Here is a 26,988-nt window from a genome sequence, read left to right as displayed (position 1 = left end):
TGTGTAACCGCAGCAGGTGAGTTCAGCTGTCCGGGCTGCATCTTCTCCATTCTAAATATGGAGAAGACAATGAATTCTATGAGGTTTGTGTGAAGATGAAAGAAGAATGATCTTTGTAAACTCTCGAGTACATTCCAAATATAAATGCACTGTAGTGGATTTTGGCCTACTAGGGATCACTAGGATGTCATCAGTGATTCTTGTGTGGATTTATCAATACTGCCTAAGAGAGCAACTGGCACTTCCTCAGCATCAATATGAACACCTGGCACACAGCCAGCCCACTTCTTAGGTGAGAAGTTACATTAAAGAAGAAAATAGATTGTACCCATGACTTCGGAGGTGTTGCAGTGTGTTCAAAAAAGGAGCTGAAATTTCAAGATTTGATAAAATACTTAAAAGAATCAACCATCCCACCCAAGTTTGTATATTCTTCACATAAAATATTTGATTATCTCTATCTTACACTTACCCTGTGGGTGTTTAGAAAAAAAAAAAAAGATTCTAAATCGAGGAGATTATTTACATGGGAAAGAATCTAGAAATGCTCTTTTCTGGCCATTATCATATAAAAATGTACTTCTATTAGATTGAACCATATCTAATTGCTTTTTTTATAGGTCAGACATACTCAAATATCGGCAATTTCAATACAATAGATCAGAGATTGAACTCAATATGATGCAAATGACCTTGTCGTCTATGAGTTCCTATCTAATACTTGTTAAAATGTGTCCCACATAATCTACCTCTTATTGCAGCTTTTGTTCCAATTCATTAAGTGCTTGCTTAAATAAAGTACCTTTTAAATGATTTATATACTTACACATTCAAGAGGCAGTGTTTTAAGGGAAGTAATAGAGTCTATATCATTTAAATAAATTCTTAAAGGGGGCTACTCTTAAAAGGGGGCTGCCTTTTTTTCTCATTTTCTCTCCCCCCACCTTTTTTTTTTTTTTTTTTTTTTAATAATGAATCCCAACCCCTGTATTAGTCTGAGTTCTCCTGAGAAACAGAACCAATAGGATGGGTATGTCGGCAAGAGGTAAGAGATGAGAGCTGGCAGGGTGAGAGAGAGAGAGACTGATTATAAATCTGCGGGAGTACCGCAAGCTAGAGACCCAGATTAGAGCCAGTTCAAGTTGCAGTTCAAGTCCAAAAGCCATCTGCTGTCAGAAGTCCCTCTTGCTTGAGAAAGGTCAGTTTTTGGCCTATCCAAGCCTTCAGCTGATTGGATGAGGCCCACCCACACTATGGAGGTCAAGCTGCTTTGTTCAAAGCCCACCAATTTAAATATTATTTTCATCCAAAAACACCCTCTCAGAGACATCCAGAATCATGCATGACCATATATATTGGTACTGTGGCCCAACCAAGTGGACACATAAAATTAACCATCATAACCTCAGACGATACTTATATACTATAGTAGGTACAACTGTAGACAAGAGGGAAAAGACTGTATTTCCTATTACCATTAAATTTTTATTTTATATTTGCTTTATTATAATAAAATTCTGGCTGTTTTTCCAGTAAGTCCATACAACAGAAGTTGCTTCCTTCATACCCTTAGGAAGCAACCATAATCAGAGCCTTTTGCCTTTCCTGAACTAATTCTGAAGGAGACTCCATCCCATGTCCCTAGAAGCAAAATGTGGAACTAAAAGTATATAAAATGCTCCCCATCCCCCTCTCATTTTCAAAACTCAGATGGGGCTTTAAAAATTTAATAGCACTTTTGGAGATATCCTTTTTTTACAACACCAAGCTTCTGAAAATACCAATACACTGAAAAATTACCTAGCTTCTTCCTGACAAAAACTAATAGGAATTTTGCTCTGTTGAACTATTTATTAAAGAAGGAGAAAATGATCCAGGGCCAGGAGACACTAAATGATTTTTAAATCTATTAATCATCTTTCCCCACAAACCTCTAAATTTATTCACTTAAATTTCATCGGCTTAACTAATCTTTATGGGACCACTGAGAGATAAGTAATAAGAGTAACTAGGAAAAACTCACTTTAAAGTTCACCTCCCTTCACCCAGGAGCCCACAGGTGCTTCAGAGACTCCGGGGCGCAAGCTCTGAGAGCAAAGCCCACTGGGAGTAGGGAGTGAAACAATGATAAAGGCAAAATTAACCTTCTAGCAATTTCCAGCTTTGAGGACTTACGTCAGCATTTAATCTCATCGGGATATGGTTTTTCCTGTTGGCTTTTTAAAATTAAATTTGTCAAATACAATTTGCCTAATCTTATATGTAGTATTCTTATTAGGGTATTACCATGTAAAATATATTATCATTATAAGACTATTATTAAAAGGCTAAAGCTCAGAAAAATAGAGCAATCACCATCACAGATCTGTAGAGGCAGTACGGCATAATGGAGAGAGAAGTCTAACATATTTGATTTCCAAACCCACTTGTCAGGCTCCAAAACATTTAAGTATTCACCTTCTCCCCAGCCAGGCATTGCTCAGGGTTTCTCAGCAGTCTTTCTCCTCATCCTAAGGAAGGAGGAGGGGGACACAGAGGGAGCCTTTTCCTCTGTGCCTAGAAGACTGACCCGGCAGGTACGCATGAGGCCTGGGGTGAAGAGTGCTTCAAGTATTTTATTCCTCCAGTACACACACACACACACACACACACACACACACACACACACACACACGATCATGTTAGTATGTTGTTAGAATATTAATCTGATATAATATAGCCTTTTTCTCAATATTTCCTTTTATTCTTCCAAAGATAATAAGCTTTTTATTTTTCAACATCCATGTCTTATGCTTCTTCTGTAGCCTGATAATGAGCTCCACAATGCTAAGCTCATAGGAAGAGCTAAGTGAAGACCATAATGATCTACTGGATTTTGTTTTTTAACTCCTGGTATAGGTGGACTGAAGTGGAGAAAAGGTAGCTGTGTAATTGATTGTGTTATTATGGTTTAACTAAAATGAAAAACAAATAAGGCATATTGATTGTTGTTTCCTGAAGATTTCATTATAAATCTCAGGCATCATAATTTTCTAGGGATATGAAATAAGGCCCACTCATTACCCTGATTGCCCACAGGTCAGGATGAAAAGAATAAGTATGGGAATCAAGAACTTCACGTGTGGAACTAAAAGTATATAATATGCTCCCCATCCCCCTTCTCTTAGATTTGTCCTTGGAGAGAACTAACTAGCCCATGGCACATCTCTCCTGCTACAGACCGTAGTCCCTCTACTCCCAGTCCTGAGCTGCTCTTGACTGAATGGGGCAGACACCTGATCCAAACCAAGCCAATCAGATTTGGAATTAGTAAAGTCTCTCTGTGTATGGCTGTAGCCATAATTGTTAATTCTGGAGCAGATATTCCACAGTGTTGACTGGAAACCAAAGACAGCCAGTCCCACAAAGAATGAAGCTAACTAGTAGAGAGGAGAGAAGGAGGAACAGGGCAAAAAATCCCAGGCCCTGCCCCTTTCTGAGATCTGGCTACCTTGCCCCCACCCCCGCTCTTGGTTCTATGATCTATTCCTGCATTCTTACAAGTAATCATTTTTTGTTCAGCCTGTTTGAATTGATTTCTGTTACCTGCAAACAAGAGTCCAAGTTAATACAGTGGGGCTCTATTTTGGAAGGCAGGGGGAAAGGGGAGATTATAACCTGGTGCCTTTGGGGACAGAAATAGTCACTATAAAAATTATTTCTTTTCAATGTAGACTTCTGAAACAACTCAGGCATCTGATATTTCAATTAGCCAGACACTCAAAGATCATTCTTATCTTCTGGCTTCTTAAAGTTGAAATTCAGTAACCTTGAAGTGTGAAAAAATTCTATACAGCATGTTCTTTTCCATCTAGCCTAACAGATGCACAGCTGCCCTCTGAGATTGTGCTACTTTTCCACAGGCCATAAACGGATCTTCATTACTGCTGGTGGGATCACACATAGTCTTAGGGAGAGCCATACATCATGAATATGTAAGAGGAAAATTAGCATAAGAAATTTTACCCTCCCATGCTTGCTAACTTTTTTTTATTCCTCTATTTTTTCCCATTTTCTTTATTCATCCTCTTTTCACCTTCAATATAAGTTCATTTAGATTTGTCTACCGTGCTCATTACTCTTCCTTTCTGTTCCCATAGCACATACATACTTCTATCATATTGTATTCTAGAACGCACATTTTACTCCTGTATCTCTCTCACCAGGATGAGAGCTACTTATTGGAATAGGCTGTGCCTTATTGTTATAACTGCAGTATCCCATACATTAGCTAGAAATAAATGTTTGATAAATGAGCAAGTGAATGATTAAGTAAATGACTGCCTGAATTAATGACTTTGCTCTATCTAGCATTTCCCATATTCCAGTCATATATTTTAAATGCATTCTCCCTTTTTTATATTATCAGAATAAGTGACCAGCAGGTTTCTTGGCTGAGTTCCTATAATGACATCTCTTTTCATGTAACACCTCATTCTTACCAAATTTTTTAAAGAGAGTTTGATAGTCTCTTGGCCAGGATACAAACCCAGTCATTCAAAGATTAATCTAGCTATTATTGCGAAGGTGTTTTATAGGTGTGATTAAAGTCCACGTCAGTTGACTTTAAGGGAGGCCATCCTAGATAATCTGGGTAAACCTGAGTCAATCAGTTGCAGGCCCTTAAGAGTATAACTAAGGCTTCTCAGAAGAAGAAATTCCACCTGTGATCAGCAGCTTCAGCCCCTGTTGGAATTCTCTCTTGTTTGAGAAAGGTCAGTTTTCGTTCTATCCAGGCCTTCAGATAATTGGATGAGGCCCACACATGTTATGGAGGTCAATCAGTTTTACTCAAAACCCACCAATTTAAATGTTAATCTCATTCAAAAATGCCCTCTTTGAGACATCCAGAATCATGTTTGATCACATATCTGGTTACTTAGCCCAACCAAGTGGACACATCAAATTAACCATCATTGCTTCAGACAGAATATTCTATGTACTACAGTAGATATAGCTATAAACAAAAGAGAAAAGACTGTATTTCCTATTACCATTAAATTTATAATAAAATTCTGTATTACAATAAAATTATAATAAAATTCTAGCTGTTTTTCCCGTAAGTCCGTACAACAGAAGTTGTTTCCTTTCCACCATTAGGAACCAACCACAATCAGAGCCTTCTGCCTTTCCTGATAGCTTCCCTATGAACTTTGGACTTACTTAACCAGCCCTACAATTGTATGACAAAATTTCTTGAAATACATTTCATGATATATGTCTCCTACTTGTTCTAATTCCCTGGGTGAACCCCACTAATAGAGAGATTATCAACAGATGATGCATAAAATAGAACCGTGCACCGGCTACCATTTTTCATTGCCCTCATGTTTTCATTTCCTCCCTTTTCTAATCAGTGGTTTTAGAAATGGTCACATGTGCTGGCCACATAGGCCAGAGGTAACTTAAAAGTCTTTCAACACACCTTATTAGCATCATGAATTTTTGCATGGTCTTTAAAGGAAAACATAAACATATCAAACAAAAACATATCATTAATTCAAATATGTGTTCTATTTAACTTTTCCTTTGGAATGTTCTGAGATTTTACTTCAATTCATGTTTTTCCCACCACATACGCTATATTACAACACCCGGGCATGCCCTTTATTAATCTACCCAACTACCACAGGTAGTCCTACAGATAAAATTTACTGTAATACATTTTCAGTAATAGTTTCTAATATCTTTCTTAGTCTTTAGCATTCATTTCTTTATTTTTCATTCATCCTATTTGCCAAATGTTCTACTATACAGTCCTCCAAAAGCTTTGTAGAGCATAACAGTGAATCCATAAGCCCTAGAATGCTTATGTTCTTCAAACTTTGATTGTGCTATTTACTTCCTGAGCTACTATGTCTAATAGTTAAATATTATTTCTTCATGTCTGGTGTTTTATCTTTGTTTGCACCTTTCCTTGGCCATATGACAGTTTCACATTAAAATTTTCTAGCTTCATAGCTTTTCCTCAGTGTTACCTGGATTGTCCACTTTTATTTCATAAGCGGCTTACCTCTTATCTTCATTGTTATAAAAAGAATTCCGATGTCTTCGAATTTTTATCTGACAATTTGTGCTAGTTTTTTAGGAATTAAAAATCAGTGGTTTCCATAGCTAAAGTTTCAAAAAGTATTTTATTCACTTTACATTTTACATCCATTGTTATTTGTTGTAGCATATAACTCTCGTTGATTCCATTCATCGGCTTTCCCTTTTCATGTCCATATTATAAATTCCATTTGAATGTTATGCTTCAATCCCATATTCTGGTCAATATTAGGCATTGGTTGCTTTGGGTGACACCATTTTTTCCCAATGTAAATTAAATTCTTCCCCTACACTGTCATTCTTAAAGTATAGAAAGGTGTATGCCTTTAAGTAATTTTTCCATTTTACATATCTTTTGAGGAAGACATGCATTCAGAAATCTCATTTTTCATGAACTACATCTTCCAACTCAGATTCCACACGACAGAAATCCCACCTTGGCAAAGCTCTGCTGTCCTCCTTCATGAACAATGGTTTTCCCCTTTGTATTCAGCTTGATTGTTGAAACTAAATTTATATCAAGGGTCTCATGCCTCCAGTCACATAATCTGCATTGTCTGTCTCTTTCACTTTATTCTTTTTTGTATTATATGTGCCTACTTTAACTAGCATTTTCTTTTCTCAAGCAACTTTATATTTTATTCACTCCTGTCTACTTTTGTCTCAAGTAAAAGCCCACCTTCTTATTATCTCACTTCCTTTCTTGGTCCTCTTTTTCTGCCTCGTCTTTTCTAACAATTCCAGACATCTTATTTATGTCCATTGTACCAATCCAGCTTGCTTTCTTGGCTTAGTTATTTAAATGTTGATTGAGCAACCAGTGTACGGCAGGCAGAACATAGAGGTAAGAAAAGAGTGTCTTGTAAATTAAAGAGCTAAGAAAGAGTCAGGTAACAAGGAGAGGCTTGGGCTAATACAATAGCATCTGTTTCTAGTGTTAATGAACTCTAAATCATCTTCCATGCTGCACTGAGAAAGGGAAATCTTTTTACAAGGCACATCAGATCATTATCCTGCTTAAAATCTTCAGTGAATCCTCACAGTCTGAAGGATGAAATCTGAACTACTTAGGAGGCCATTCGTCAGCTGATTCCTGACTACTACTCCTGCTTTACTTTGCATCATACTTCTACTAGCCTGTGCATCTGTGTGTATGCATGTGAATATATGTGCACAGGAGAGCATACCTGTATGTGCATGTGCAGATGGACTAAATGTTTGTCCCCTCTCCCCCCGCCAAATTCATATTTTGAAATCCTAAAATACCAGTGATGGTATTTTAATTAGGTCATGAGGGAGAAGCCCTCATGAATGGGGTTATTGCCCTTATAAAAGGAACTCCAGGGAACTCTCCTGCCCGTGTTCCGTCATATGATGACACATCAAGACCACTGTCTATAAACCAGGAAGTGGGCCTTCACCAGACACAGAACTTGTCAGTGCCTTGATTTTGGATTTTCCAACCTCCAGAACTATGAGAAATAAATGTTGTTTAAGCCACTCAGATAATGGCATTTCCATTATTAGCCCAAACAGACTAAGACAAATGGGATGGGTGAGGTGAGCCAGATTTTGGAGACAGAGTGAAGGCAAGTATCAGACTCAAAGAGGATGGTGCCAGGGGGAGTCCCGAACACTCCAAGCTAACCTTTGCAGCTTTTGTTTATAGTTGGCTCCATTTTAAAAGACTAGATGCTCTTGGTTGGTACATGCCTTTCTCCAATGACTCTTCTCTGGGCTGTGGGTCTTGAGATGACCCTGGACTTCCTAGATGGCATTCATTGGCAGGACTTAGGAATTACTGAGATGAGTGGTGGGCTGTGGCCCATATAAATCTCTGGTATCCAGTGTTAGAAGGTTGTGTTGCTCCCTGTAGTGGCAAAGTCCTCCAGATTCTTTCTGGGACGGGTTCTGTATCTATACTGAGAATACAAGGTTTCTTCCATTTGGATTGTTTTCTTGGTGTTTGAGCCTATAATAATTATCACTGAATTCCTTCTTGACTTAGAAAAGAGTGTCTTACAAATCTTCTTAAGTAATGGGTAGTTTTTCCAGGTACCTTCCAGATGTTGGCATTGTAGTAGTATTAGAAGTACAGTAGAAAAATAAGGAGAGAAGCTGTAGGGTTTTCTGATTGGAGGAATGTGGTTAATCATTGCACATAGATTTAGCAGTGCTGAGATACATGGCGTGTCAGGTTCTATGTAGAAGGGGCCACAATACAGTTCTTTCAACCATGAGTGTAACAAAGGCAGATGGTTCTAGACAAGGAGGATTTTGAACTGTGTCTTCTAGATTCATGATATAAATTGATACCAGGAATCAGAGGTCAGATTTAACTGTGGAGGCAAGAAATTCCCCAGTGAACTTAGTATGGCTGACTGTTAGGTGCTCTGTGTTCTGCTATCTTGGTATGCGTAATAACCTTCATCATGGCCATGGAAGAGGGGAAGTTCCAAGATAAAAATCCTTAACGATAGTAGCTCACCAGCCCTTCTTGACTAGGAGCAGATCTATTTTCCCCTTTGGAACTTGGGCCTATCAGGTCCAAGCACATGTGTCTCAATAGTTAGTGTGCAGGAATGCGCTGTCATAGTTAGGGCTACCAGAAGTTCTGATAGCCATGCCTGAGGTCCTGAATGGCTTTAAAGGTCATCCAGTTTAGTAATACAGCAATATGGCAAACTTGTGAATTCGCATAACAAGTACTCTACCTAAGCAAGACATGAACCAAAAAATTTAACTATTCTCACCCTTTACCCCTAAACATTGCTCATAACTGCATATGCTTACTCAAATGATTCTATGAGTTATATCTATATCTTACTTATCTTTTGCTGTTCTTAAATTGGCTAAAATTCTTCTTTGTTCCTAAATGAAAAATACAAGCCTACTGATAACCTCATTCTCCCAGGCCATGTCCTAAACATATCTGTGAAGGAAGCTGTTTCAATATCACAATCTTCAATCTGCTCAATCTACTATTTTTCAGATCTCTCTAGGAGTTAGTGTTTTAGTAAGCTAAACAGAAGAATAGAAGATTCTAGAAGTTCTGATCCAACTTCCTTTGACTAACTCATTCATGTAACAAATGTAAACAAAGCACTGAATGTAAACAGTGTATGAAGGAGGCCCTGGTGGGTTTACAGCTCTTTAAAGTCTAAACTTTTGGCAAATGCCTCAAGATTCTTCAGTACTTTCTTAACACAGCTCTGAGCATATCTACAAATTCACCCAATTTTAGAGGGGCAACTGCTATTTTCCAATGCATATTTTGCAAATCACTGTGGTGACAGGGGTTTTACAAATCGCCCTAGTTTTTGGAAGACAAATCTTTAGAATGAAAGTATAAAAGAGATCCCTTTATTACTTGCAAGTCCCCAAACTGTGTTGACATGGTCAATTCCTCTGTCATATGAATAAATTCCTAATACCATCCCTAGAAGCAGTAGCAGGGGTTAAAAATGCTCTACCTGCTGTTTTACTGGGGTTTACACTTTAACTGTTTTGTACCTACCTATTTGTATACTTCACAGTCTTCAAATTAACCTAATTGTACAACTGTCAGGTATGACTTGTGCATTCACTTATTCATTCATGCCACATACATGTTTATCTGGGGATTGCTTTGTATCCTCATGTGGTTCAATTATACTCTGGATCCATTCATTCATTTATTCATCATTCGACAGTCATTTATTGAAAACTGCTCTGTTCCAGCACCTGGTCTGGATGTGCTAGGATGGCAGAAATGACAACACTGTGGTTTGTGTTATTGAGGAACCAACGGTACAACGGGTTCGTCACAGCTTGATTCATAAAGAGAGACACTGCCTCAGCTTCTCTATTAGTAAGTCATGAAACGTCATAACAAACTTTCTCCAAATTGGATCTTTCTGCTCTCTTCTTCCCTTCACAAAAACTGTACGATTTTTTAAATCTTCCCCTTCTGTCCTTTAAAGGACCATACAAAAAGCAAAAGCAGTCTTCCTTCTGCACCTCTCTTTTTTCTCCTCTGTTTCGCCCTCATGCAAGGGGTCCATGCTCTGTGATATTCCAGCAGGTACACAGTTAATCCTCAAAAGCACCTCGTATATTGGGCCTAAATGCTATTAGAACCATTTGTCAAATGAGGAAAGAGGTGCTGAAATTAAGATACTGCCCCCAAATCACACAAATCCATGACAAAACCAGATCTAAGATCTGTCTTTTTACTACGTAGTGCTAACTCCAACATAATCTCCCCTAAATCAATCAATATTATCTTCCAACAACACACATAGCTTATTTTCATAGAATCAATCGAATTTCAGTTTTCTTTTATTTCTGGAATTACTCCTATTCATTCATCTACATTTTTTTTTTTATCTCACAGTTAAAAATGGCAATAAAATGACATTAGGTTGAACCCAAACTGGTAGGTTTACCTGACCAAGTTATGACTTCACCTGGTATTCACTGATGCCATTAGAAAGAGTTTCTCAGACAAAAGACAACTTCTAAAATGCTGATGTAGTAAGCTCCATTCCAAGGCTGTTAAACAGGTTGTTCAATAAGTGATCTAGCTTCCTTAATTTATGAATGGAGGTCAAGATAAGAATCTACAGACACTCTGGCTCTCTCAATTCTTTAAATCCAGACGCTGTTGAAATGCACATTACAGAGATAAAGAGCTTTAGAAACATAAACATGGATTTCCTCTAGCAACTGATTGGTGTCTGGAGGAACAAAATGACTAACATTTTGCTTAATTAACCTCCATACTTTTCTAGAACTAGAAGTCTTATGAGCACAGACTTTGGATTACTCACTAGATTGAAGAAATAGATTATCAGAGCATCCTAGCTGTCTAGATTGGGATTCTAAGGTTCTCTGTATATAAACTGAGTTGGCAACCATCTGAGCACATATGTTTATGAACAAAGGCACCTAGGAGCTATTTCCGGAAAAAAAGAGAAGACAGAAATTTTGGTGCAAGTGTATTCAGGAGAAAAAGATATAGACGGAAGAGATAGATGAGCACAGTGGAGGTGAATACTGTGGCATATTTCTTTTCCCTTAGATTTAGGAACAAGTCTTGAACCTAGTGGGGAGGGTGGGAAAACCAGAAACTAAAGGCATTGGTTCAGGAAAGACTGTGAAATTTTGAGAACAAGCAGTTCTGCTTTGAGGCCTAAAGGCCCAAGTCTTTTGCAGAAGTGAGGGGAGGGATGTTCTTCCATTTCCTCACTGAAGCATAGCAATGCTCCGCAGAGTTATGGACCAGAGCTACACAGCAGTGCTGCCCACCTACCCTCCAGACTGACAGGTAAGCAATGTTTTCATGAAAAGCTGACAGCCCAGGAAGGCAGTTACAAGCTTCCCTCTGTTAAAAAACTTGAGAAGTCCATGTGAAAAACTCTTGGGAACTTCCAGAAATATATAGTGAGAGAAACTTGGCCAAGAATTGGGTTGTCTATGTCAGCAGGTGGATGATAGAAGCTGGCAAAATATAGTTTTCATTGTTGATATTTGTACCTCATAGCCTGGTGAGATGGGACACTCAGGTAAAAGACATTAGATCAAGCAAAGAATTCTGTAGTTGATGGTTTTAAAATTTTAATAGGGAGAATTCAACTGAAATAAAAGGAAAGTGAGTAAAAGGAATAAATGTAATCCAGCATGAAAATTCTGGGTTCGGACCTTCTTCTCAACCAGGCTGCCTTGGGAAAATTGAAGGTCACCCCCTAGAATTTCCTTGGACACATTTGTTCATTCCTTCTTTCTTTAAGTCGGATCAAACCAATCATATCACATAAAAGCGAAGCGACATTTTTTCAAAGCCCAGGTAGACTAATCTGCTCCTTTCCCTCATCCAGTTCCCTTTCCAGGACTCCCGTCCCCTCAGCAAAGGCCAAGGCCAGAATCCTAGCCAGGATTTCACAGACTCTTCAACCTTGGAGCTAATCTCAATCAATCCAATGCTTAATAAGAATAAACGGGAGGGTGGATTGGGTGCTCTGACAGTCACTCTGGTGGTCAGTATTTCCTTGGAAGAAGAAATGAAAGGATGAAGTGAGGTTCTAGTTGCTGCCTGGGCACAAAGTCAGTGCTCCTGGTTCCTCTATAGTCCAATAAGAAACAAGCTCCAAATATGAGAGTGTTGCAGGATACTCAGACAGGGAGACAGGGTACGTAGGCAATAAGCAGGAAGTAGCATTTATTGGTGCTGCACTGGCTCAGCGGATTTACAACCAAAAGCTGAACGCCAGTAACAGTGGGGCTTTCCCTTTTTATACACGTCTTATACTTCCTCATAGTTATAGACTTGCATGTTCTTTTTATATAAAGGCTGTATTTTGATTGGTTGGTGGGCTGTAAGGGGAAGTGAATAACTTTCAACCATACTAGGAAGTGGTTAGCTCAGGCCTCACTACCACAAGAGGATACTCTCCTTCCTCTCCCAATAGGTCTCTGAACAAAGGGACAGCTGATCTGTAGACAGCGTTTTTATGGAAGTTCTAGAATCACTTTTTAGTTAGAAGAGAGACTCCCAGGATCTCACTGATGATGTTTAGGATGTGCAAGGAGAGCTGGCAGTCCCTCAGGGTCAAGGGGAGACTCCAGTTCAAGGGTGAATGATGGCCCTTGAGAAGGTTCAGCTCAATCGAGGTTCTAAGAAAGAAGACCAGGGGCCAACACACTTCATGAAACCCTAAGCAGACTCTGCCTTCCTATTCCCTGAATGGAAGAGGCACATGACAATTCGAAGTAGCTCATGCCAACAAGGGCAAAAAAAATTCTTCAATCTACCTCCATGAATAACATTGGAGAAAGAGGCAACACTTATAAGTAGTATGGAGCTTGTAACCTTACAGAGTTTTAGAGTAGAACAATTTATTTCTTACAGACTATGAAAAGGAGTGATATACCACTTTGGAAAAGATTAGAAAATTTTTACTAAAGTTAAACATAAATATGTCTACCCTATGACCCAGAAATTCTACTCCTATGTGTATGCTCAGGTAAAAGAGTGCTTGTGGCCACCCCCCCCCCAAAAAAAGTACAGAAATAATCATAGTACTGTTATTCACAATAGCCTAAAAGTAGAGGCAACTAAAAAGTACACTAACAGCTAAATGGATCAATAAATTATGCTGTGTTCTTGCAATAAATAATAAACAGCATTGGAAAGGAAAAGACTGCCACTATATGCAATACATAGGTGACACAGTGTTGGACAAAAGAAGCTAGAAACGGTAGAGTAGATATTATATGATTCCATTTATATCCAGTTCAAAAACAAGCAAAACTTGTCTATGGTGATAGAGGTCTAAAAAGTGGTTACTGAGAGGCTCAAAAATGTCCTGTATGAATGGTGGGCACATGGCAACAAACAAAATGTATTAAGCTGGTATACTTGAAATATGTGAATTTTCTGTATGTAAGTTATACTTCAATAAAAAGAAAAAAAGCAGTCTATGGCCATGCCACCCTGAACAAGCCCGATCCCATCTGATCTTGGAAGCTAAGCAGAGTCGGGCCTAGTTAGTTTTAGATGGGAGACCACCTAGGAAGACTAGATGCTGTAAGCATAAAAAATAAAAAAATAATAAGGGATTGTAAGCTGACAAGGTCCTTGCAATCTGTGAGGTCAACCAAGGGTTACCTCACCTAAAAAAAATAAAAGGGTGGATGTAAATTTTTTTTTTTTAATAAAAGAATTACAGGTGTGCCTATTAGCACATGGAACTGAAAGAATCAACTAAGTAAAAGCCCACTACGTTTTGAGCAAGTGAATGAGCCTGGCACTAAAAGGAACTGTGGTTGTTCAATGGTAGTAAGCTAAGAAAGTAGCTCCTCATCCAAGGAGAGCATATTCCATAATACCCTCTTCACTTGTGGCCAAGGAGAATAATGGCTAAAGAAAACCCTCTCTGAGAAAGAGCCAGACGCCTGGGAGATTATCTCCTGGAAACAGCAGTGAGGTTTACCCAAGGGAAAGTGGCCTGCACAGATGTCAGGATTGCACAGCCAGTGGCTGCTGTGAGCCTGTTTCCCCCTTCTGATGGGAAGAACTAGTGGTTATCTCACTTCTGTTCCACCACTTTCTGTCACATGTGTGGGGGATAAGTTTTCATTAGGTGCGGGGAGGCAGTAAGGCCTATTCCTAGATCAAGAGAAACTACATCTGGAAAAGAGAGCAAGATTCTCATGAGATTCTGGACTGTGAGTTTAATGTCATAACTGTTATTATGTCAATTTTAAAAATGAAGAAACGTTGCTCTTCCCATAAGGAACCCAAGGTGACCTCCAAAAATGGTTTGCTGTTCACTTGACCCAGAAAACCCCACAAAATCATGCAAGTCAAGAGATTCAAATCTTCGTGTTCACTTTAACAACACTCACGAAACTTCCCAAGCCATCAAGCATATGCATACCCGAAAACCTACTAAGTATCTGAAGGATGTCAGTTTACAGAGGTGAAGTGTGCCACTGTGTTGTTACAGTGGTGGCATTGGTAGGTGTGCCCAGGCCAAACAGTGGGGCTGGACGCAGAGTCGGTGGCCCTAAAAGAGTGCTGAATTTTTGCTGCATGTCCTTAAAAATTCAGAGAGTGATGCTGAACGTAAGGGTTCAGATGTAGATTCTCTGGTCATTGAGCACAGGCAGGTGAGCAAAGCTCCCCAGATGCAGCAAAGAATCAACAGAGCTCCTGGGAGGATGAACCCTACCTGAGCTCTCCCTGCCACACTGAGACAATTCTCACTGAAAAAGAGCAGATTGTTCTTAAACTAGAAAAGGAGGTTGCACAGGAGAAAAGGTATCCCAGAAGAAACAGAAGAAACAAAAACTTATGGCCCAGGAGCAAATTTAGCATCAATAAATGTTAATAAAAGCAAAATATAAAGAAATAAAAAATAAAATAAATAAACATGAAGAAATGCCACACCAAAATCCATTCATACTGAAATGTTCTCTATGCAATTGAGATATTTCTCCTTCTACTGGAGGTTATTTTCTATATTTAGCCTCTGCCTCCCATGACCAAAATCCATTTCTCTCCATCTCTAAAACTTTCCTGCATCAACTGACTCCTTCTTTCTCAGCATTTTCAAACCCCCTGGCTTAATAGCTTTGTCTTCTTCTCTGCCTTTTTTGGCCCCTAAATAGTATTGTTCCCCAAATTTCTTCTTTTACCTTGTTTCTCTCCTTGCTCTTTCTAGTCTAAGCGTTTACATTTAAATATCATTAGTTGGCCACTCCCACATCTAAATCTAAAGCAATACTACTTTAATATAGTGTAATATTTAGTTATAATACTAAAGTAGCTAAAAATGTTTATTTTTAAGAAGAGATGGTAAGGAAAACATATACAAAACCTACATATTGCCAGATACTTTTTCCTCCCTCAGAGCAAAACAATTTGCTGAGATACTTAGTAACATAATATTTTAATTGTACATTTATAAGTTTGTATTTTCTATCTTGAAAACAAAGCACATGCTAACTCTAGATTTCAGTCTGACTTATCATAGTAGTATATTGCATAATATGCTTTTTGAGAGGTTCTTGAACACAGCGTAGAAGTTTGTTCTTGACCTTTGCCTCACTATGATAGAGACAGACCTTTCTAAATTAAAGTACAAATAATTGGTCCAAAAAAAAAGAAGAAATAGAGGCACAGAGAGGTTTAGTAACTTGATGAGCATCACGGGGCTAATGAGAGCTGGAAATAGCATTTTATTTTGGCAGTTTGGCTCCAGTCATTTAGTAGTTACATATAAACTGGAAATTATATTGCCTGATGCTATAAATATTCTACATATTACACAGCCTATGTTTACCAGTAAATAAATAATAACTCAATTTGATTAGTGAAAGTATATTATTGCATTCTTTAGAATCTTAAAGATTTTTAGAAATATTTTAGAGAGCTAGGAGGAGCGTAGAGGACATAGTCATAGAAAGTATTTTCCCCATCACAATAATGAGGGTCCAGGACTAAAACCGGAAGGAAGCCAGATGCCCTGGACAGGAAGTTGCACAGCCAGAGGTCTTCATTAATTATGCTCTGCAAAAGAAGATGAGCACAGCTCAGCAAATCTCTGTCCTTCTTTCTAAGCGATCCGAAACAAGTCTTCTAAAGGCTATCCCTTGTAGCAACATGAGCTGAAGGTATTGCACGAAGTACAACAAGGGCATACAAAACAATGCAAACCTGCAGAAAGCTTCCTCTGAGAAAACTGGCAACACTGCTTTTAATAACTGAATCCCAAATCCCCTTAAGAGATAATGGGATGGCCCTCAAAACACCACCAGAACATCTCTTCCTACTTGAATAACCTTGGGATTTCCAGAGCTAATACAAGATGACAAGCTCTGATTCAGCCAGAAGTGCAACCTTTTGTTAGACACCTTCTGCTTGCTCCAAGTGCCTATTTCGTGGCTCTCCAAACAGAAATGAAAAATAGCACTTTCCTTTTCGTCTTGGCCCCACCTTTAGAACTTCTTGAGAGGAAAGACTTTGCTGGGAGCCTGTCTCTGAGGATCATCGAGTATAAACAGACCCCTCATGAGGAGGACACAGCATCCCTGTCTGTCCCATGGAGACAAGGGGATGCTTGTGGCAGGCTTCTGGGGGAGCAGCAAGTCACTGGCAGAGGCCCTCTGCAGTTCTTTTCACAGGCAACCATACTCAGGTGCTTTTGTGGCAAGCTGCCAGCTCAAGACTCTAATTAATTAAAGGGCAATTTTTGCCAAGAATATTGGCCATTTTGACATCTCCATTGGAGACTGGAGCTCATGAAGGTTCAGCTTTGGAAGAGCAGCTCTGCTTTTATCACGTTTGATCTCCCCAGTGGGAAAAGCCAAGTGCCCGGAGTTGCAATAATCATGTTAAGTGCCAGTTTCCTTTGCCAAAGAAACAGTGCACTCTTTTCCTTATCTTTCCCTTGGGGAAAACTCCCACTAAGTCATTTACTGGGTTCTCTGCTTATCTTGCAATTCCTCAGCAGCAGCACCATTTTTATTTTCGACATATGTAGGCAGTTCCACAAGCCTACATGGTCTGTGGCTTTAAAGATAATTAAATTTAAGCTCGACCTCAGAGCAGGACAGAGCACATGATCTCCCATGACAATATTAGAAGTGCTAGCAGCACTGAAGAGTTATCACACTCATTTCCACAGGGCAGACAAGTCTTTGAGAAGACCATCCTCCATCTCCTGAGTAAGAAGATAAATAGTCCTTGCTGCCAAGCGAGAGAACCCAGAGGTACATTTAGACATGAGTGGCCCTAGTAGAAGGGTAGACTAAGTTGGTGGCTCTCCCAGGGAAGGTTATTTACAACCTTTTCTCTGCTATTAAAGCATTTTGTTTACACAGTTATTATAGAACTTACCCTGCTGTGATTTACCCAAGTATAATATTGCTTCCCCACCACCACCACCACTAAACTATGACAGGGATTCCTTTATCTTTTATCATCCAAATAATCACCATAGACTTCCAATATGTATTAAATAATTAATTAATTGGGTCTAAGTGAATCCAAACTACCTGCTCAGTCAGGGTGAAGAAGATTCGAATAAATTTGGTGTGTCTGTGGTGAACAGGGTGGGAAATGGAAACAACTTATAACTTATACCTTATTACCTGATATGTTAGGTCAAGGAAATAAGGAATGAAGGGAGGGAAAGAAGGAGAATAGGGCAGAGAAAGCTAAATGGAGAAATAAAGCAAAAGAGAAAAATGAAGAAAGAAAAAAAATTCATGGAAAGTTATTGAGATATACAAGTTAGGAATTGTGGCTGCAAAAATGCCCAGTGCTAGGTTATATCTAGTTGCTTTTTTTTTTTTTAAGACAATTATAGTCTCTTTGCCCAACATAATGGCTTTTTTGTGGTCAACACCTCAGTAATAATGAAATTCTAAAAAGCTAAAAATTTTTTTGTTAATCCTTAAAATGAATGTATTTAAGCAGCTACAATCTCTGTAAATATAAACAGGCTTCAGGTATCCTGCTAAATTTAACTAATCTAACACTTTTCTCTGCTTGAACTGAGCAGAAACATAAAACATAATCTATCAAAAACTGGTTGCAAGAGAATCTGGTGATAGGTTCAGAGATTGTCCAGATGGAAGGGCAGAATTAAAAAATTTCTGTAGGCTTCAAACTTCAAGAAATGTCACAAAGTCTACTTCTAATTCTCCAAGCTTTTATAATGAAATAGCTAAATTTACAATACTTTTGTGACATTAGGGCGTGGCTCTGCGAACCTAAATATGTGAATTTTCCTAAAGGCTCAGGAAAGACATGGACTCAATGAAATTAAACAGGGTAGGGGCGTAGGGCATGACTCTGTCCTCTCCCTCTTTCCCAAAGGATGAACTGTACTAGAGACAGTCATAATCTCCAGTCACATCCAACTTGAAAACTCATTACTTGCTATGACTGAAATATTGGTTGTGGTAATAGTACTAGTTATTCATTTAACATGTATTTTTTGAGGAGCTACTATATTCAAGTCTAAGTTCACACCAGTGAATAAAACAGATCAAGAAAAATTCCTGTCATCTTAGAATTTATTCTATTGGAGGGAAAAACAGACAATAATACATTAAATAAATTAATTATGAATGTGAAGTTAAAAATTAGGCCACTTAGAGGTTCTTGGGAAATGAACAGGTTGAAATTTTAAAGCGACTGGTCATTCAGAAGGTGTTGATAATGTGATACAATTGCATCACCGTTGAGGAGAGGGGAGGAGCTGCAGCCCTCCTCCCCACCACCCTATTCCTCCTCCTCTCACTCCCAGAGCAAAGAGAGGGCTCTTAGCTCTCATTTGTAATGACTGGGATAAGGATAGGTGGTTCTAAATTTCATATACTCTCCTTTCAGCTCTTACTGCCCAGTTTTGGTTGTTATCATTGCATTCTCCAATCCCACTCTCCTGAGAGGCAGTATGGTGCCAGGGTTAAGAGCACATGCTCTGGAGACGGATTTCTGGGACTGGAACCCCAGCTTCATCACCCATGAGCTCACCACAACTTTGCCCAAGTTACCTAGCCTCTGTGCCTCACTTGTCTCATGTATAAAATGGGACAAACAATGGTATCGACTGTTAAAAAAGAGACAACAGGCTCAAAATGGAGCCACTTGTGCTAAACTCCAAGTCAGCAAACCAAGACTTAATACCTAATTGTGGTTTCAGCCTCTCCCAGCAATGTAACCTGGAATCTGGAATTACATGGTCAGCACGAGTGAGGTAATCTGCCTGACAGACCCCTAGCATCCCCACAGGAAGATGACCTTGCCTGAAACGATCCACTCTTTGTTATCAACTTCCTTTTCCCACCCCTTCTTGCTATAAAAAGCTTCCATTTCAGAGAGGTCCCCGGAACTCCTTTCTATTTTCTAGATGGGTTGCTGCCCAATTCATGAATGGCTGAATAAAGCCAATAAAATCCTTAAATTTCACTCAGTTGAATCTGTTTTTTAACACAGACTACAGGATTGCTGTAAGGAGTGAATGGGTGGGTGCACATAAAATTCTTAGAGCAGTGTCTGAGAGCTGATTCTGGGCCTGCAATGCAGCCACCGCACTGGCTCCCTAACTAAGCGCCCTGCCTCCGCCATTACCACAGCTGTCTTATTTAGAGGTTGGCTAGAGCACTGACTTCAGGAGATTACAGCAATCATCAGAGTGTAGAATTAAAATAATAAAGAAAAGCAATCAATGTGGGAAGAAAAAGAGGGGATGTATTATTTGGCCTATACAGATCATTTATGAAAACAAAGGAAAAGCACAGAGCTAAGCAGCTAAATCAGAGGTTGCAATTAGCTCAATTGTAGAGTGACTTGGTCCCATTTTGAGCAACAATAGCAAGAGTGATCGCCCTTAATTGAGGTAAATTAAATATTCTGACTACTCTAATTTTATAAAGAGAGTTGTAAACTAGTACAGAGATCCAATTTACAGGAACTGTTCTCCATTCTTCTCATTGATTCGTCTTTTTTTTTCTGCTTCTTTTCACATCTAGCACACTTAACTGTAGACTAAAATAACAAAATAACTATCTCTATGAAAGCTCATCTTTCAGAACACATTGTGTAAAATTAAATGTGTAATGTGCGTATGCACAAGTATACAAGCCTACGTTTTTAACTATAGGTCAATTTTGATTATGTCAAATTTGGGAAAATCTGAAAGGAAATGGGTAAGAAAGGGAGAAAAAGTTGCCAGAGTGTCCTTGAGAATCAGTAATGCAGGAGCCGAGAAGGAAACACTCTAGAATCACAAGGGAAACACAATTTACAGCCAAAAGTCTATTATAATATCTTTAGTACTTGAAGAAAAACACTAGTAAAATCAAGGTAGTGATTATACAGCTAAATGAAATATGATTTGTGGTATTTACCCACACATACACACAGAAAAGCAAAAATAAAAAAAAAAAAAGCCGACATACTATGATACTTAAATGCCCTTTTGTATTTATCATTTGCAAGATTAGTCAGCATCCTTTTATTTCTGCTACTACATTAAATTATTTTGGCAGTCTGGAATTGCTGTGACAAAACCACATTTTATTTATAGCTCAAAAATAGCTTTTTTTTTTTTTCAGGTGTACATGTGTGCTGCTAATTATTACCGTTTCAAATATATGCTAAAACGTGTATGACACGGGCAGTTATGCAGGAACCGCAGACTGCAAAGGTCATATTCTTGAAACTTGATGTTCGTGCAATGCAGCTGGGATAATTACAATTCAAAGGGGATTAGAGCAACATATTTCATGACATTTACCCTTAACTACCCTCCTTCCTATTAGCAATGTTACTGATGCAGACAATGACTATATTAGATAATCTAAGGATCTAAGTGTGCTGTTTATTCTGAAGTGACAATGACAACTATAGCAGCTGCTGGGAGAGAATAATGAATGTTCTAGCACTGGCAGTGGGGTAGTTTAGCTGTAAGGCCCAATTCACAAAAATGCCCGCCAAAAGCATGAGGTAATGCTACTGATGAGATTCTGTCACTATATTTAAAAAATTTGTATCCTTAAACTATAAAATTAAGACCAATACATTCTATTTGCTATGAATTATGCCTCAACAAAAACAACACAAAATGGTTGTACTGTAATGTATTCCTTAATTCTTGCTTAGGGTAGGAGATACATAAAAATCGGTAATACATTCCTCCTAGTCTGACAACTCTTTCACAACCAATTTTAATCCTGTAAACTATGACTACCTGGTTTGACCTTGGGTGCATGTGTCTTTCCCTTTGAAAATTTCAAGATCACAAACCGAAGAATTTAAAAGTCCTAAGCTAGAGATTGTAACATAACATTATGGAGGAATTACCAATATTCACCCTATTTGATCATCTCCATGGCTACTACACTGAAAGCAAGGAAGTCCACACTTCCACAGCACTTTGTATTCACCAGTCCAAACCCTCAATATGTTGAGATGCCTCCTTTCAAGGAAGAGAAAAGCCACAAGCCTGCTCTACCCACGGTATTGATATTAACTTGTCCAAATCACAATGATAATGCTAATGGTCAAATGGGGCCTATATTAACATTTAGAAAAAGGCAATGAATAGATATTTATTTGATAGATATGGATATTTTATTTTGTACCTCTAAGCATGTAATAAGGTATTTTTACCTACCTATGAATGTTCCAGGTGCCGGCATAAAAAAAAACATACTGAGGATAGATAGACTCCTGCCCTTCCTTTCTTTTCCACCTCAATCCTTCTTCTGGAGGCTTTTAGAGGAATAACACTATGCCAAGCCTATGAATTAACAAGAATTATTAAATGTCTACTATGTGCTCAAAATTGTTTCAGGTGATAGAGATACAGAAAAGCATATTTATTGTACTATTAGGAAGGTGTTACGTTTTATTTATTAAGAAATACTTTGCTTCTGCAGAGCTGGAACCTCTAACAAATTGAACTTGAGTGCATTCTAATTATTAAGATTTAGAATTTCTAAGAATTAGAGACCCATCTGAGGGTATTTCTCCATGCAACTACAGTTCACTTTTTTCTAAATGATGATATTAACTCAAGTCTATTGATGTACTTTCCTTGATATTGTTGCTCTTTTAGAGCAAAAAGATAAAGTGGGACTCAAAGCACCAAGGCTCAAGTTATTTTCTACAAGGACAGGGGTGGAATAATAATAAACATCTCTTACCACAATGTTGTTCTAATAATTTTACATAGATCCACCTATTCAATTCTCACAATTCTATAAGCCGATGCCATTATTTGTCTCATTTTATACATGAGACAAGTGAAGCACAGAGAGGCTGAGTCACGTGCAAAATTATGGAGCCCGTGGGTACTAGTAGAGCTGAGACTCCAATCTCTGAAACTGGTGTCCAGAGCCTGTGCTCTTAACCACACCTCCTCACAGGGATTGGAAAATGCAACAGTGAAAACTGAAACTAGGCAATAAGAACTGAAAGGAGAGTGCATGGAATCCAGGATCATCTCTCTTTATCCCAAACATTGCAAATGAGTGCTCAGGGCTCTTTCTTTGCTGGGGGATGTGAGGAGTATGTGGGGTAGGGGGAGTAGGAGGGAGAGACGGTGGGCTGCAGTACTTCACCTCTGTTCAAAGTGATACAACTTTCCTTTCCATAAATTAGTAGCCTGTGTTGGCACATATGAAAAAAGGATAGAACTTTGCAAATGAGTATATATCATCCTTCATTCAGCAGAGAGCCCTACAGCAAGTCAGCAAAAACAGCACTCTGCCAAAATTGAAACTTCATAGCTTCCAAAATATCTGTTTAAAAAGTAAACACCATTTAAATTTACTTGAAATGATACCCTTTCCTGTGACTACTCCAGAACATGGGATTCTGTCTTTTGGGGGGAACTGAGGAATTGCCTCAATGCTGACTGGGTTAATTTGGACTTCGTGCCCTTTCTCAGGGCATGGGAAGAAGCCACTGTGACCTACCCGCCTGGAAATTCTGCCAAGAGGCTAAGAGTCATGAGAATCTGTCCAGCCAGCTTTGCAGAGGTCAGTGAACACGGTCTAGACATTAAGCCTTGGTCTTTAGAAGAGGAAGCCAAATACAATATAGTTTCAAAAGACTGAGGAACCAACTGTGAGTAAATATCTTAACCATTGATATACTATCTCAGGCTGTGTTTATCCAGGGACCTATTAATCAACATTGATGAAAAACTTGAATCTTCCAGTAGCCCATTGCATTCTACATTCTTAGCCATTCTTTCCTGAAGAAAAATTACATTGTGTGAGTAAAGTGTCACTTATATTTATTAAAAATAAAATGTCATCCAATGGGCTAAGAGATGACATAGACATCTGTACACTCATTCATCATTGGTAACAGTGGAGGGGCCCAAGTCAAAGCAAAGGGTTGGACGAAATAGATGGAAGTCAACACGGTCACCAATAATCCCACAAACTACAGGTAGATTTCTTTTAGGATCCCACATATTCTAAAACAAATACTTTTTACATAGTAGGGATACATTTCCTAAATGTATTTCCTATTTTTTAAAGGTTGTCATTTATATGAATTAAGATATCAGAAGTCTAGGGAACAGAAAAAGATATACAGAGAGAGAAACAGAGCTGACTCCCTGCCAAAAAATAAATAAATAAATAAAATAAACCATCAAAATGGTAGTTGAATTTTTAAAATAAACTCTCTAATCTGAGGAACCTATTTCTATGACACAGACAGGAATTCCAGATGGAGCTCTAGGTTACCATATGCAGATGGAAGTTACAGCAGGACGAAGCAGGGCATTTTGATAGCAAACTAGAAAAGCCGCACTGTTTTTCATTTCCTAGTAATTTGTGAAACAGAAATCTCTAAACTTTAACCCATCCCTGGATTCATCTTATCCCTGACCCTCGCCCCATCCATCATCCTCACCTGTCCATCACCCCTAGACTATCTCTGACCTGTGCCCTAGGGGCGGGAGTCAGGGTCAGAGTGAGGAACCTCAGGAAAGAGGTTAAGATATATCTATTTTGCATATCACCTTCAAATTAAAATGCTAGAAGTTTAATATACTGTGTCAGAATGTCCCTACACAAAAATTGCTAAGCTAACATATCTGGGTCCAAATATTTTGCACCGAGAGATGGGAAAGTATCAAGACACACAGATATAAATATCAATGAACATAAAACAGGTGGCAGGAGATGTCATGGAGCATGATTGAGGCTCATTCTCTGCTGTTTATCCACCCAGTAGACATCCCTGATGTGTCAACTCTAGTTAAATAGTGTGAGCTGGAGAGGTTATAAAAGACGAAGGTCATAAGATATGAAATTGGCCTATCCTCTATGAGTCTGCCCCAGAGTAAGTCGTTTCATGTCTTGGCATCTTCGTTTTTCCTCTATAATATGTTAATGATAACAACTGCCTTGTAATATGAGGCACTCAATAAATAATCATGAATGAATGAATAAATTCATGTATACCCCTTAGATAAGCGGTCCTCAACCTTCTTGGCACAGGGACCAGTCAGTCCTCCTATGAGAAACTAATGCCTGATGGTCTGAGGTGGAGCTGAGGTGGTGATGCTAGCACTGGGAAGCGGCTGCAAATGCAGATGAAGCTTCACTCGCAGGCAGCTCACCTCCTGCTTAACAGGCCATGGACTGGTGTCGATCTGTGGCCCAGGGAATGGGGACCTCTGCCCTAGATGTTTTTATGTTTTCCAGACTAAGGAGTGAACTAGTTTGGGGCTAAAAACAAGAAAAGTAGTTCTTACAACTGTATAAGGTGGTGTTTAGGAAGTAGGCCTTGGGATATTTGCTATCTTCGGCTAAACATTTCAATTGTTGACATTGCTGCCCCCACGTAGCTATCAACACCTTGATGTAGTAGAGAAATTACCTTTATAAATAAAATCTGAATATAAATATTCTTTTCTCAGCTCCCTAAAATGGAAAAAAGCTGCGTTTTAGAACAAAATGGTCCCAGAATAATACACTAATGAACAATCGTGTAAATAGCAAATCCATTTATTAAATAAACCTTTATTGAATTCTTACTACTCCGATCTCTGTACCCCACCCCTAATACTCATCTTTCTCCTTCCTTTTGAAACAAATTCCTTTAAAGAAGACTCTGTTCGACCTTTTCTATTTCCTTCCTCACTCAGCCCTAAAACCAGTGCAGTCCGGCTTCTATACCCATCACTTTGATCTCACTAAAACCGACAATGACTTACAATGTCGATAAACCCAATGGATGTGCTTCGACCCTTATTTTACCTCACCTCCCAGGAACGATTCTGATACAATTGCCCATTTCTTTTTGTTGACTTAACTTCTGTGACATCACAGTCTTCTGGTGTCTTCCAACCTCTATGGCTCTATCTTCTCACTTTCCTTCATAGGTCCATAGCCTTCTCCCAGCCCTTTTATATCAATGTTGCTCAAGATTCTTATAAATGTGTCTCCTTTTCACTCTAAACACCCTCCCCAGGTAATCTTATCCATTCCCACCCTTTCAATCATTCTCTACACGTATATTCCTCCCACATTCATATATCCAGCCCACAATGCTTTCCTAAATTACAATTCGACATGCCCAGATGCCTGCTGGTTATCTTTCCTAGGAGATTTTATAGACACCACAAATTTGACATGTACCAGTCTGAACTCATAAACTTCCTCCCTAACCCTGTTCTTATCTTAGAAAAGAGCACCACTATCTGTCAGGTGCCTGTCAGAAATCAGGGAATCATATTTAGCTACTTCCTCTCCCATATATACAAACTATTATCATATGCTGTTGATTTTATCACCTAAATATGGGATGCTCTCCACTGCCATTATTATGATCCTGGCCACCACCAAATCTTGCCTAGATTATAGCCTTATGCCTATATTCTAGATTTCATATCTAAAATTTGGCTTCTTCTCTCCTTTACTAGCAAGTAATATTAAAATAAAAATCATATCGTATCACACACACCTACCCTTTTAAGTTCAAAGTCCTTTAAAAATGTCTTGTTACCCTTACAATAAGTCTAAACTCTTAATATGGTTTTACAAGGCACTTCATTATCAGGCTTCTTTTTGTCTCACTATTCATCATTCTCTGTTTCAACTTGTAATTTCCAGATATTCTGAACATTTTATAGTGCTTCACCTCTCACCTCCAGATCTTCACACCCTGTCTTCACATGGCCAAATCCCATTCTTTCCTTCGGTATCTGCATAAAGGTCACTTCTTCAGGGAAGTTTTCCCCGAACCCTAGATTAGATGAGGTTCTGCTAGGATTTGATCTCATAAACTCCCAACTTAAATAAATCATGTCACTCATCGCAATTTCACTATCACAATATATCATCCACTAGAATTTTACTTGCTTATGGCTACAATTTCTTTGAGGGTGAAGATCATATGTGACTTGGTCACCATGATGTTCCAGTTTATGTCACATAGGAGGTGCTTAGGGTAGACGAATGGATGAATGAAAGTGAAGCAACAGAGGCTGACTATCCTACTCTAATTTGTACATGATAGATAACTGGGAGAGGGAGTAAATAAGTTGGATAACAGAACTGGGTTTATAAATTATATAGATTGATGCAAAACTTGTAAATGAATACAAACGAACATAATAGCCTACATTCATACCCAAAGACTTATTTACATAAATTTGAAAGAGGGTCATGTTTTAACAGCAGCTCAAGTGAAAATGTCTCAAGGGCATGTAAAAGGACTTTTTAAACTTCACATAGCCAACAGAAGGATCGGCTTATAAATAGAAACTGATGCCATACTACATTGTATTAGTAGAATATTAGTGCTACACTCAAGAAAGACTACAGTTAATCCTTTCATCATAGCTCGTGTTTTACACTGTGCCTGGCATACATCAA

General features: G+C 38.6%; 1 protein-coding gene and 1 pseudogene across 1 annotated transcript in view; one reads left to right on the top strand and one right to left on the bottom strand.

The window, feature by feature from the left end:
* The window catches only part of RASGEF1B (RasGEF domain family member 1B), a 482,542-nt gene that overhangs the window by 281,119 nt on the left and 174,435 nt on the right, over nucleotides 1–26,988 (bottom strand). The window lies entirely within an intron of this gene.
* Nucleotides 13,544–13,661, top strand: LOC118609151 (annotated as a pseudogene).

Source organism: Rousettus aegyptiacus, unplaced genomic scaffold, assembly GCF_014176215.1.
Source record: "Rousettus aegyptiacus isolate mRouAeg1 unplaced genomic scaffold, mRouAeg1.p scaffold_m13_p_10, whole genome shotgun sequence".
Taxonomy (NCBI): Eukaryota; Metazoa; Chordata; class Mammalia; order Chiroptera; family Pteropodidae; genus Rousettus; species Rousettus aegyptiacus.
This window is presented reverse-complemented; position numbering and strand designations above follow the sequence as displayed.